The sequence below is a fragment of the Papaver somniferum genome, chromosome 5 (genome assembly GCF_003573695.1).
Source record: "Papaver somniferum cultivar HN1 chromosome 5, ASM357369v1, whole genome shotgun sequence".
NCBI classification, from domain to species: Eukaryota; Viridiplantae; Streptophyta; class Magnoliopsida; order Ranunculales; family Papaveraceae; genus Papaver; species Papaver somniferum.
In genome coordinates this window covers 181946132-181959086 of record NC_039362.1, presented here as the reverse complement: position 1 = coordinate 181959086, position 12955 = coordinate 181946132, and the positions used below count along the sequence as shown (strand labels likewise).

The window sequence follows — 12955 nt, the reverse complement described above, 5'->3', positions numbered from 1 at the left end:
GCGGGAATATTTAAGCACCCACAACCGACCTTGTTAATTAAGGAACCTCCGGTGCAACCTGGGCCTTTATAGATTCTGATTGTGCTCGCATTTGCAATGTCGGCAATTAGACATACAAACACAAGAACCATCAAAATTGAAACTAAGGTTGATGGAGTTTTGGTTGCCATGTCAAATGAACTGAGCAAAAATTGTGTTTTGCAAACTGTAAATGAGCAAACTGAAGTGTTTTTCTCTTTGGGACGAATAAACTGAAGTTGTTTGTTTGATGATAAGATTATATTTATTGCTCGGTATTTATAAGCAAATTTTGTATACGAGGTTAAGCCTTATTGGTGGTATTAATCAAATACTATCCCCAGATCAGTGATAGTGATAGTAAGTAAAAAATTGGCCGGTGGTACCAACGAACTAGTCTAGTCGCATGAACGAATTATATTAGAAAAAGATTATGTATCTATTAGGATAACCTTAAAACTTATAAACTAATTATTGTTCACTTCAATGATTCTAAAGTTGACTTGCAAGTTTTGATGGGATGCTGTTCCCTGGTTTTGAAGTCAAGGCAGTGAGCCTATCTAAACCTAAACACCGGCTTACAGTGATAGGATAGCTGAAGGTTTATTCACTATAGAGTCTGGATTCGTGGTTAATTTATTTATATTAGGCGTTCATGATTCGGGATTCATGCTTTAGATGACAAATAGTTTAGCATCACAAATTTCAATCGTCTCCTGTAGTCCTGTGCAGATTTTTAAGGTATTGAATGACGAATGCAATTAATTAGTTAAAATTAGTTTGATGATAAGTAATAAGACACAGTCTTTGCCAAATGAAATAAATAAATAAGTTTCATGGACTTTCAACTAGTTCCATTTATCACTTCAAAAATATTTGCCACATAAACCATCACGATCTGACGTTCAACCAAACAGGTACCATCAATCAGCTGCTAAGAATTCAACTACGGCAATATGTTAGTTTAATGTTTATACCTGAGTTTTAAGCCAGTACGACTTGGCCTTTTTAGTTTTATAAAAAGATATTTATTTCCAGGGGGAAACTTGGAATCCAATATGACATACTCTGTTAGCCAACTTAATATAGATAATAAAAAATTATTGGCAGTTTTAGAACAGCCTAAAAAAAACTATGTAAAAACTGCCTCCCAAGGGATGAGCCAAGATTTTCCATATGGGTGCAAAAACTTACTTTGGGTTGTAAATAAAATTTTAGGAGGTGCAAATAGGTAAAATTAGGCTTGGAGCTAGCTGGAAGGGGATACAAATGCACACCCTTATAATAGGCTGGCTCCCCCGCTGCCTCCTCACATGAATGTGGCACACCCTTATAATGGGCTGGCTCCCCCGCTGCCTCCTCACATGAATGTGGACTCGTCTCCTTGAAATTAGTGAAAGGTCACTTTTAGGCGCCACGAATCATAGATGTGTGAGAGAGAAGTTTTTTTTTTTTTTTTTTTTCTTCTGAAAGAGGTGATCCTCTCAATTTCATTGCTAAGATATATCATTGAAAAACATAATAAAATACGGAGTTTTTGTAGCACACTATTAAGTAAATTGTAATACAAATGTACTAAATACATGAGTTTCAAAACAGAAATTGATGATACTTGAGGGATGGCATTTGAATTAAAATTCTGCCATTTGGATTTGAAAAATATGTTTTCTTCGTCATTGCCTTCTCCATTAAAATGGAATTGTCCCATATGGGAGTAATAATCACAAAACACCATTATCACAATCAAATCCGGCAGCCATGGATCTTCATGAGAATGTAGAATCACGTCATGCCGGAAGAAATCGTTCTTGATGTACTTGAAACAATTCTAATAATCGTCTGAAACGCTTATAAGGTTATGAGAAATCTCTGATGGGTTTAAGAACACCATGAGAGCAACCACTTCAATCTGCAACAGAAAAAAGAAGAGTTAGAGCAATATGGCTTGGTTTCACATTTAGCAATAATAAAATGAAATCAGTCTTCATCTAACAGTATACAAGACCTTAAATAAAAGATTCTACCAATAAATGTGGAGTCTCCATTTATAAACAGAAAATGGAAAATTATGAAGTTGTTTATGCAGAACTTGTTAGCCATCTTATTAGAGTTAGCTCTGTTTATACTATACTACCAAGACGGAAATGGGGAACTGCAGTTGGCAAAATTATGGAGCCATACTCAACATTAAGTGGATTTCATCTACAGAACAGAAAGTTATGCAAATACAACCTGCAATAATAGATTAGGAACCAAGATCAAAAACACTGAATGAACAAAGGGAGCTGCAGACTAGAAGTATTCATGTTCAAACTTACATAACATTTAACACAATTCATCAATCTTTATCAGTAGTTTACAAACTGTGTTCTCTTATGATGTTAACTAGTATTCATTTTCAATTCTTCCCATAATGGACTAGTCCTGGTTAGGTTTTTAGTCACTGATACCGCAGTCCCAAATACTAGCTATGGAGGCTAGGTGAGGCGCAATAGATAAGGCCTGGAATGGTCAGTAGGTGCAAGTAAGTGTACAACTTTGTAATACAAGCAAAACCTCAGCATAAATTCTGCATACTTATACAATTCATAATTGCAGAACTCTGCGGAATTCGGTTTTTCATTTCAAGTGTTGCACAGAGTTCATAGTTTCATTTCAAGTGTTGCACAGAGTTCATAGTTTACGGCTTCCAAGCATAGCATAAAAATGTGGGTCTGAGCCATTCTATAACTGAGTCCATTCAGCAACCAAAATCAATTTCACTTTCTGAAGAAAAATCTTAAAAGAGAGTATCCAAAAGAGATTCTCCAAAGATTACATCATCTACATCTTTGGTATTCATGTTCAAACATACATAACATTTAACACAATTCAAATCATGTTCACAACAGAAAAATCCTTATTTTCGATTTTCCCCTAAAAGATAAATTTTCATTTCATCATCAAATTAATCATTCAAACCCTAAACCCCAATTTTCAATTCAATTATAAACCCTAATTTATATACAAAACAGAAAAATCCCTAAATTTAATGAACCCTAGAAATAAAATTCCAGCAGATTATCTAACTAACACAATTAAGCATGCAATTTGGGAAAAAAGAAGGTGTGGATTTGATTTTACTTACAATTTTTGCAATGTATATAGTTGTGATTTACTTATTTAACGAAAGAAAACCCTAACTTCAACTGCTCTTTTATGCTTCTTTAAATCACCAGCGAACTCGCCTCTTGCTTGTTTCATTAAATCGTCAAAATCATCACCCACTTCAACTGTAAGTGATCATCATCTCGATTTAATGAAGAAGACAAAAAAAAATCGCCTCTTGCTTCTATGAAATCTCTCATACTCGATGCTGTGATTTACTTATTTATGCTTTTCTTCTTCAGTAGTGATAAAAACTTCATCGCCTTCACCATCTCACAAATCTCATCTCCCAAATCTCTCTCAGAAAAAAAAAAAAAAAAACAAAAAAAAAAAAAAAACAAAAAAAAAAGGAAAAGAGTGGTCTCTCGGAGAAAAAAGAAGAAAAGAGAAGAAGGAGCCGAAGAAGATAAGGAAAACATAAGAAGAAGAAAATTTAAAAAAAATGTTAAGGAAAAAAAATAGATGGGTATGATATAGATTGAAAAAAAATGGACGGTTATGATGGAGATTGAAAAGATAAAAAGATAAAACATAAAAAGTAATAATATTAAAAAAAAAATGGACGGGTATGATATAGATTGAAAAAAATGGACGGTTATGATGGAGATTGAAAAGATGAAAAGATAAAAGATAAAAAATAATAATATTAAAAGATAAAAAAAATGGACGAATATGATATAAAACACTTATGTTAATTTTTTTTAACTTATACAAAAAATTTCTCACTTCTACTAAAAATTGCTCACTTCTGCTAAATTTAGAGTTAGAACCACTTCAGACGTACATTTAGGGTTCAGGGTTCGATCGTATAAGGTATAAACAAATTTAAAGTTAGAAGCGAAACATGAGCTCCACCGAATCAAGCAATAAGAAATCTAACCCAATCAAGCAATAAGAAATCAAACCCAAGTTTAGAGTATTGTTTACTTTTTAAAACTAGGGCTTTTGTTTAGAGTGTGATTTATTGTAGTTCACTCATGGCCAGGTTTCGATCTCGGAATCAAGGTATGCATATAATATGCCATAATAGGGTTTGTTTAAAGTTTCGGGGAATATTTCGAAGGAATCTTACCTGTAAATGGATGGTTCATCGTTCTTACCAAGTTTCCGGCTTATAGTGGTCCACTCGCGGCCAGGTTACAACCTCAAAGCCAGGGTATACATACAATGTGCCAAAATATGGTTTTTTCAAAGTTTCGGGCAATTTTCCGAAGGAATCTTACCTGTAAATGGATGGATTCATCGTTCTTTCCAAGTTTCCGGCTTATAGTAGTCCACTCACGTCCAGGTTTCGATCTCGGAGCCAGGGTATGCATATAATATCCCAGAATAGGGTTTGTTTAAGGTTAAGGGGAATATTCCAAAGGAATCTTACCTGTAAATGGATGGATTCATCGTTCTTACCAAGTTTCCGACTTATAGTAATCCACTCCCGGCCAGGTATCGATCTCGGAGCCAGGGTATGCATACAATATGCCAGAATAGGGTTTGTTTAAGGTTTCAGGGAATATTCCAAAGGAATCTTACCTGTAAATGGATGGATTCATCGTTCTTACCAAGTTTCTGACTTATAGTAGTCCACTCACGTCCAGGTTTCGATCTCGGAGCCAGGGTATGCATACAATATACCAGAATAGGGTTTGTTTAAGGTTTCGGGGAATATTCCAAAGGAATCTTAACTGTAAATGGATGGATTCATCGTTCTTACCAAGTTTTCGACTTATAGTAATCCACTCCTGGCCAGGTTTCGATCTCGGAGCCAGGGTATGCATACAATATGCCAGAATAGGGTTTGTTTAAGGTTTCGGGGAATATTCCAAAGGAATCTTACCTATAAATGGATGGATTCATCGTTCTTACCAAGTTCCGGCTTATTGTGGACCACTCGTGGCCAAATTTCGACCTCAGAGCCAGGGTATACATACAACGTGCCAAAATATGGTTTTTTTAAAGTTTCGGGGAATATTTCGAAGGAATCTTACCTATAAATGGATGGATTCATCGTTCTTACCAAGTTTCCGACTTATAGTAGTCCACTCACGTCCAGGTTTCGATCTCGGAGCCAGGGTATGCATACAATATGCCATAATAGGGTTTGTTTAAGGTTTCGGGGAATATTCCAAAGGAATCTTATCTGTAAATGGATGGATTCATCGTTCTTACCAAGTTTCCGACTTATAGTAATCCACTCCCGGCCAGGTTTCGATCTCGGAGCCAGGGTATGCATATTATATGCAAGAATAGGGTTTCTTTAAAGTTTCGGGGAATATTTCGAAGGAATCTTGCTTGTAAATGGAAAGATTCATCGTTCTTACCAAGTTTCCGGCTTATAGTGGTCCACTCGCGGCCAGGTTTCGACCTCAGATCCAGGGTATGCATACAATGTGCCAAAATATGGTTTTTTCAAAGTTTCGGGGAATATTCCAAAGGAATCTTACCTGTAAATGGATGGATTCATCGTTCTTTCAAGTTTCCGACTTATAGTAGTCCACTCACGTCCAGGTTTCGATTTCGGAGCCATGGTATGCATATAATATGCCAGAATAGGGTTTGTTTAAGGTTTAGGGGAATATTCCAAAGGAATCTTACCTGTAAATGGAAAGATTCATCGTTCTTACCAAGTTTCCGACTTATAGTAATCCACTCCCGGCCAGGTATCGATCTCGGAGCCAGGGTATGCATACAATATGCCAGAATAGGGTTTGTTTAAGGTTTCGGGGAATATTCCAAAGGAATCTTACCTGTAAATGGATGGATTCATCGTTCTTACCAAGCTTCTGACTTATAGTAGTCCACTCACGTCCATGTTTCGATCTCGGAGCCAGGGTATGCATACAATATACCAGCATAGGGTTTGTTTAATGTTTCGGGGAGTATTCCAAATGATTCTTACCTGTAAATGGATGGATTCATCGTTCTTACCAAGTTTCCGACTTATAGTAATCCACTCCTGGCCAGGTTTCGATCTCGGAGCCAGGGTATGCATACATTATGCCAGAATATGGTTTGTTTAAGGTTTCGGGAAATATTCCAAAGGAATCTTACCTGTAAATGGATGGATTCATCGTTCTTACCAAGTTTTCCGGCTTATAGTGGACCACTCGTGGCCAACTTTCGACCTCAGAGCCAGGGTATACATACAACGTGCCAAAACATTTTTTTTTTTAAAGTTTCGGGGAATATTTCGAAGGAATCTTACCTGTAAATGGATGGATTCATCGTTCTTACCAAGTTTCCGACTTATAGTAATCCATTCCCGTCCAGGTTTCGATCTCGGAGCCAGGGTATGCATACAATATGCCAGAATAGGGTTTGTTTAAGGTTTCGGAGAATATTCCAAAGGAATCTTACCTATAAATGGATGGATTCATCGTTCTTACCAAGTTTCCGGCTTATTGTGGACCACTCGTGGCCAACTTTGGACCTCAGAGCCAGGGTATACATACAACGTGCCAAAATTTGGTTTTATTAAAGTTTCGGGGAATATTTCGAAGGAATCTTACCTGTAAATGGATGGATTCATCGTTCTTACCAAGTTTCCGATTTATAGTAATCCACTCCCGGTCAGATTTCGATCTCAGAGCCAGGTTATGCATACAATATGCCAGAATAGGGTTTGTTTAACGTTTCGGGGAATATTCCAAAGGAATCTTACCTGTAAATGGATGGATTCATCGTTCTTACCAAGTTTCCGGCTTATAATGGACCACTCGTGGCCAACTTTCGACCTCAGAGCCAGGGTATACATACAACGTGCCAAAATATGTTTTTTTTTTAAAGTTTCGGGGAATATTTCGAAGGAATCTTACCTGTAAATGGATGGACTCATCGTTCTTACCAAGTTTCCGACTTATAGTAGTCCACTCACGTCCAGGTTTCGATCTCGGAGTCAGGTATGCATACAATATGCCATAATAGGGTTTGTTTAAGGTTTCGGAGAATATTGCAAAGGAATCTTACCTGTAAATGGATGGATTCATCGTTCTTACCAAGTTTCCGATTTATAGTAATCCACTCCCAGCCAGGTTTCGATCTCGGAGCCAGGGTATGCATATAATATGCCAGAATAGGGTTTCTTTAAAGTTTCGGGGAATATTTCGAAGGAATCTTACCTGTAAATGGATGGTTCATCGTTCTTACCAAGTTTCCGGCTTACAGTGGTCCACTCGCGGCCAGGTTTCGACCTCAGATCCAGGGTTGCATACAATGTGCCAAAATATGGTTTTTTCAAAGTTTCGGGGAATATTCCGAAGGAATCTTACCTGTAAATGGATGGATTCATCGTTCTTTCCAACTTTCCGACTTATAGTAGTCCACTCACGTACAGATTTCGATCTCGGAGCCAGGGAATGCATATAATATGCCAGAATAGGGTTTGTTTAAGGTTTAGGGGAATATTCCAAAGGAATCTTACCTGTAAATGGACAGATTCATCGTTCTTACCAAGTTTTCGACTTATAGTAATCCACTCTCGGCCAGGTATCGATCTCGGAGCCAGGGTATGCATACAATATGTCAGAATATGGTTTGTTTAAGGTTTCGGGGAATATTCCAAATGAATCTTACCTATAAATGGATGGATTCATCGTTATTACCAAGTTTCTGACTTATAGTAGTCCACTCACGTCCAGATTTCGATCTCGGATCCAGGGTATGCATACAATATACCAGAATAGGGTTTGTTTAATGTTTCGGGGAATATTCCAAAGGAATCTTACCTGTAAATGGATGGATTCATCGTTCTTACCAAGTTTCCGACTTATAGTAATCCACTCCCGGCCAGGTTTCGATCTCGGAGCCAGGGTATGCATACAATATGCCAGAATAGGGTTTGTTTAAGGTTTCGGGAAATATTCCAAAGGAATCTTACCTGTAAATGGATGGATTCATCGTTCTTACCAATTTTCCGGCTTATAGTGGACCACTCGTGGCCAACTTTCGACCTCAGATCCAGGATATACATACAACGTGCCAAAATTTTTTTTTTAAAGTTTGGGGCAATATTTCGAAGGAATCCTACCTGTGAATGGATGGATTCATCGATCTTACCAAGTTTCCGACTTATAGTAGTCCACTCACGTCCAGGTTTCGATCTCGAAGCCAGGGTATGCATACAATATGCCATAATAGGGTTTGTTTAAGGTTTCGGGGAATATTCCAAAGGAATCTTACCTGTAAATGGATGGATTCATCGTTCTTACCAAGTTTCCGACTTATAGTAATCCACTCCCGGTCAGATTTCGATCTCAGAGCCAGGGTATGCATACAATATGCCAGAATAGGGTTTGTTTAAGGTTTCAGGGAATATTCCAAAGGAATCTTACCTGTAAATGGATGGATTCATCGTTCTTACCAAGTTTCCGGCTTATAGTGGACCACTCGTGGCCAACTTTCGACCTCAGAGCCAGGGTATACATACAACGTGCCAAAATATGTTTTTTTTAAAGTTTCGGGGAATATTTCGAAAGAATCTTACTTGTAAATGGATGGACTCATCGTTCTTACCAAGTTTCCGACTTATAGTTGTCCACTCACGTCCAGGTTTCGATCTCGGAGCCAGGGTATGCATACAATATGCCATATTAGGGTTTGTTTAAGGTTTCGGGGAATATTCCAAAGGAGTCTTACCTGTAAATGGATGGATTCATCGTTCTTACCAAGTTTCCGAATTATAGTAATCCACTCCCGGCCAGGTTTCGATCTCGGAGCCAGGGTATGCATACAAGATGCCAGAATAGGGTTTATTTAATGTTTCGGGGAATATTCCAAAGGAATCTTACCTTTAAATGGATGGATTCATCGTTCTTACCAAGTTTCCGACTTATAGTAACTCACTCCCGGCCAGGTATCGATCTCGGAGCCAGGGTATGCATACAATATGCCAGAATATGGTTTGTTTAAGGTTTCGAGGTCGGAGGCAGGTTAAGTCTCGAAGTTGCCAAAAAGGGATATGTTCAAGATTTGGTGGAATATTCCTATTAAATCTTAGATATAAATTGATTTGATTCATCATGCTTTTGTATTTTCCGGCTTAAATTAGTCCACTCAGGGGCAGGTTTCGAGCTCGGAGCCAGGTTAAGTCTAGAAGTGGCAAAAAAGGGATGTGTTATGGTTTTGCGGAATATTCCGATTGAATCTTAGATATGAATCGATGGATTCATCGTTCTTTTGAAGTTTCCGGCTTAAATTAGTCCACTCAGGGATAGGTTTCGAGCTCGGAGCAAGGTATAGTCTCGCAGTTGCCAAAAAGGGATGTGTTCAAGGTTTGGTGGAATATTCCGATTGAATCTTAGATATGAAACGATGGATTCATCGTTATTTTGAAGTTTCCATCTTAAATTAGTCCACTCAGGGACATGTTTCGTTCTCGGAGCCAGGTTAAGTCTCGAAGTGCCCAAAAAGGGATGTGTTAAGGTTTTGTGGAATATTCCGATTGAATATTAGATATCAATCGATGGATTCATCGTTCTTTTGAAGTTTCCGGCTTAAATTAGTCCACTCAGGGCCGAGTGTCGAGCTCGGAGCCAGGTTAAGTCTCGAAGTTGCCAAAAAGGGATGTGTTCAAGGTTTTGTAGAATATTCCAATTGAATCTTAGATATGAATCGATGGATTCATTGTTCTTACAAGGTTTCCGACTTATAGTAGTTCACTCCCAGCCAGGTTTTGAGCTTGGAGTGCCAATTTTTTTTTTAACTTTGATTTTTGAACCCTTCCGGAGCTTCTCGGTTCATAGTTTGTATGTCTTTATACCACATTTGAAGTCTGAATCAACACCTAAGTTTCATATATATCGATTTCGGTGATGTATCATGATAAGTTTAAAGTCCAAACCCTTCCGGAGCTTCTTGGTTCATAGTTTTTATGCTTCTTGAATCTACGAGTGTGAACTAAAGCTACTTCATTACCTAAATGAATAGTCGAAATTACTTCGTGACCTATGTGACTAGTCGAAATTCAAACCGGAAGCACAAAGAAACACACCAATTATCGAATTCACTTCTGATTTTTTAGCTTCATTCTTATATATTTTTTTGGATTTTTTTATATCAGAATGTCGGTAAAAATGTCCTAAATTTATTATTATTTTTTTTCGATTTTTTTCATATCGAAAGTTGATTATTAAACCGAATACACGAGTTTGTAATAGCACAAAGAGAAACACACAAGCTTCTCAATCCGTATGAGCATCCCAAAATGAACCTACACCGTCCGATTATTTATGCAATCCGTATGACCTCCTTATCTATGGTCCAGAGTATTTTTAACTTATGTAAAGGAGAGATAGAGAAAAACTCTACTCATTCTCCGCCTCTTATCTCCATATCTTTCTGCAAACCCTAATTTCTCCCTTTCCCCACTCTAAACCTTCATCTTCAATCACTCTCAGAAACTCCAATTTCATAACCCAAATCTCGAGTTTCTTACTCAATTCACTCTAAATATATACTCCATCCGTTACATTTTAATAGACTGGTTTCTGTAAATAAATGTTTCAAAAATATAGGCCGGTTTCCTAATTGGGAAAGTCAAATGTTATTTTGGTTTTGTGGGACCACATTTCTCTTAACTTCTTTTTATGACAAGTGTCATGTGGAACATTTCACTTTACTTCTTTTGCTGACAAGTGTCATGAGGACCATCTCACTTCACTTTTTTTATTGACAAGTGTCATGAGGACCACTTTGAATGATTGGTTCTCTTAATTTTCTTAATTTTCTCTAAAAACCAAACCAGACTATTAAAAAAGTAACGGAGGGAGTAAATTCTTACCCCCAAAACCGTGTTGTGAAACTCTAATCGACCCTGAATCTCAATTTTAAGAACTAAAATACAGCTTCTAGCCGGAAAAAAATAGGAAGAAAAACCTAGTGGTGCGGTGAATCTAGATACTAAATCTCTGTCATTAGCGTTTCCTTCTTCTTCGCTTTCTTCACTTAAATGAAATATAGGATGTGCTTGTTCTGTTTAGAGAGATATATGAGGCTAAGTCAAGAAAGAAACAGCAGATGTATGAAGTTTGCTTTGCCGAGAAGAGTAAGTCAAAGAAATAAAGCTTCTGTTGCTGAATTAATGGATAAGTAGAAGAATGAAGGTGATGATTGAAGTTACAGAGATAGGTTCACTGGATTTTAGGGGTTTGAGAAGATTGAACTGATGAGAAATCAAGATCTGATGGTGGTGGTTATTATAATGAAGAAATTAGGATATTGGTGAAATTCAAATTTCAGATTAGGAATTGAAGCTCAAGCTTGGACGAAGCTCGAACCTGATTTCGAGTTGATGTTGCTGGTTAGATGAAATGGTTGATGGTTAGCTCGAACCTGATTTTCTGTAATTTCTCTTTTTTTTTTCTTAATTTCTCATCATTTTTATTTAGATTTTAGAATTCTGTCGATTTCTTGAATAAAAACCATGAATTTTACAGGGTTTAATATGAATTTGATAGTGGTGATTTTGATTGTAAGATAGGCAGTTTAAGACTGAATCGTTGGGTTGCAGTTAACTGTCAAGGTAAAATGGGTTTGATTTAGTGGTTGTGGAATTGAATTCTGGTGGTGATAAAAAGTTGATTTTGGAGATATGATGATGAATTAGAAGATGGGTTAAATTCAGATTTGAGTTTGTTGGTGTTCTCGATTTGCAGGTAGAGAGATGGATGAGAGGTTGCAGGCTGGTAAAGTTTGATAATTGTTTTTTTTTTTTTTTACTTTGCAGGTAGAGAGATGGATGAGGTCCTTGTACATTTTGATAAATTTTTTTTTACTTTGATATTTTCACTATTTCTTCCTTATGTTTGATTCAACTGGTGTTTCAGAAAAATGATTGCCTGACTTTGCCTCCCCGTTCAAATGCAAGGAATTTGTATCTCAAATTAAAGGATTTAGGCATGCCTGTTGAACTCGTTGGTGCATTATTATGTTATATATTGGTGATTAGCAGCTTACTTACACTCATAACTAGTATTTGATTGCCTCTAATGTGACTTCTCTGCAGACGGGCGCATTAAGCTGACCGATACATTTTGTGTGTGTGTAGAGGGAGTACGTGTGACAAAGAATGCCACTAAAATTCTGGTATGTCTATACCTTCTGGTTTCTACAAACACTTAAATTTAGCGTAAGCTTTAGCTTGAAGAGGAGCAACTATTATGGGTCTTGGCTACATTTGGGATGCTTAGCCTAGTATTCATTCTTCCTTGCCCAAGTCTCCTAAAGTCTAGTGCAATTCAAATAACCTATTGTTTAGTCTTTGATGTGCTTATGTCATTGTGCCATTGTTTTATTCAAATAACCTTTTGCCCGGGACTTCTCAACAAAAAGATGTTTAATTATGTCCTTGTGCCATTGTGATGTTGGAGTGCCTCCACTGGAGAACCCGAATATTTTCGGTAAGTTGTTGCCGCTTGTTGTTGTACTTCTGCAGGTGTTATCTTCTACTTCTTATTGACTGCAATTTTTTTCTCTGTGGTTTTATATTTTATGCAGTTTGGACCTGCCGAGTTGTTGGTGAATGGGTATCTCAGGCAGTAGATGTATATTAGGACAGATACCAATTACAGGTGCTGAGATTATGTATGTTAGGACAGGTACCAATTACAGGTGCTGAGATTATATCGCATCAAGTTGCAATGGCTGTTCTGCAGAGAATGGTTAGGTCATGAAGGAGATGTTGTGATGCAGGTGGAGTTGATATTGCTGCTTTTCAGGATGGTACTGCACAGGATTGTTCAAGTGATGCAGATGCAGATTTGGGGATGGTTGAGTTGAGAACTAGAATGACTGTGAATTC

At 37.4% G+C, this 12955-nt stretch overlaps 1 long non-coding RNA gene across 1 annotated transcript; it reads right to left on the bottom strand.

Moving 5' to 3' along the window:
• Positions 1 to 1524: 1524 nt before the first annotated feature.
• LOC113278287 lies at positions 1525 to 3520 on the bottom strand. The gene is made up of 2 exons (XR_003325410.1): positions 3146 to 3520; positions 1525 to 1927 (listed from the first exon to the last, which is right to left on the bottom strand). It is a non-coding gene; the product is annotated as an uncharacterized LOC113278287 (long non-coding RNA).
• Between the last annotated feature and the right edge of the window lie 9435 nt (positions 3521 to 12955).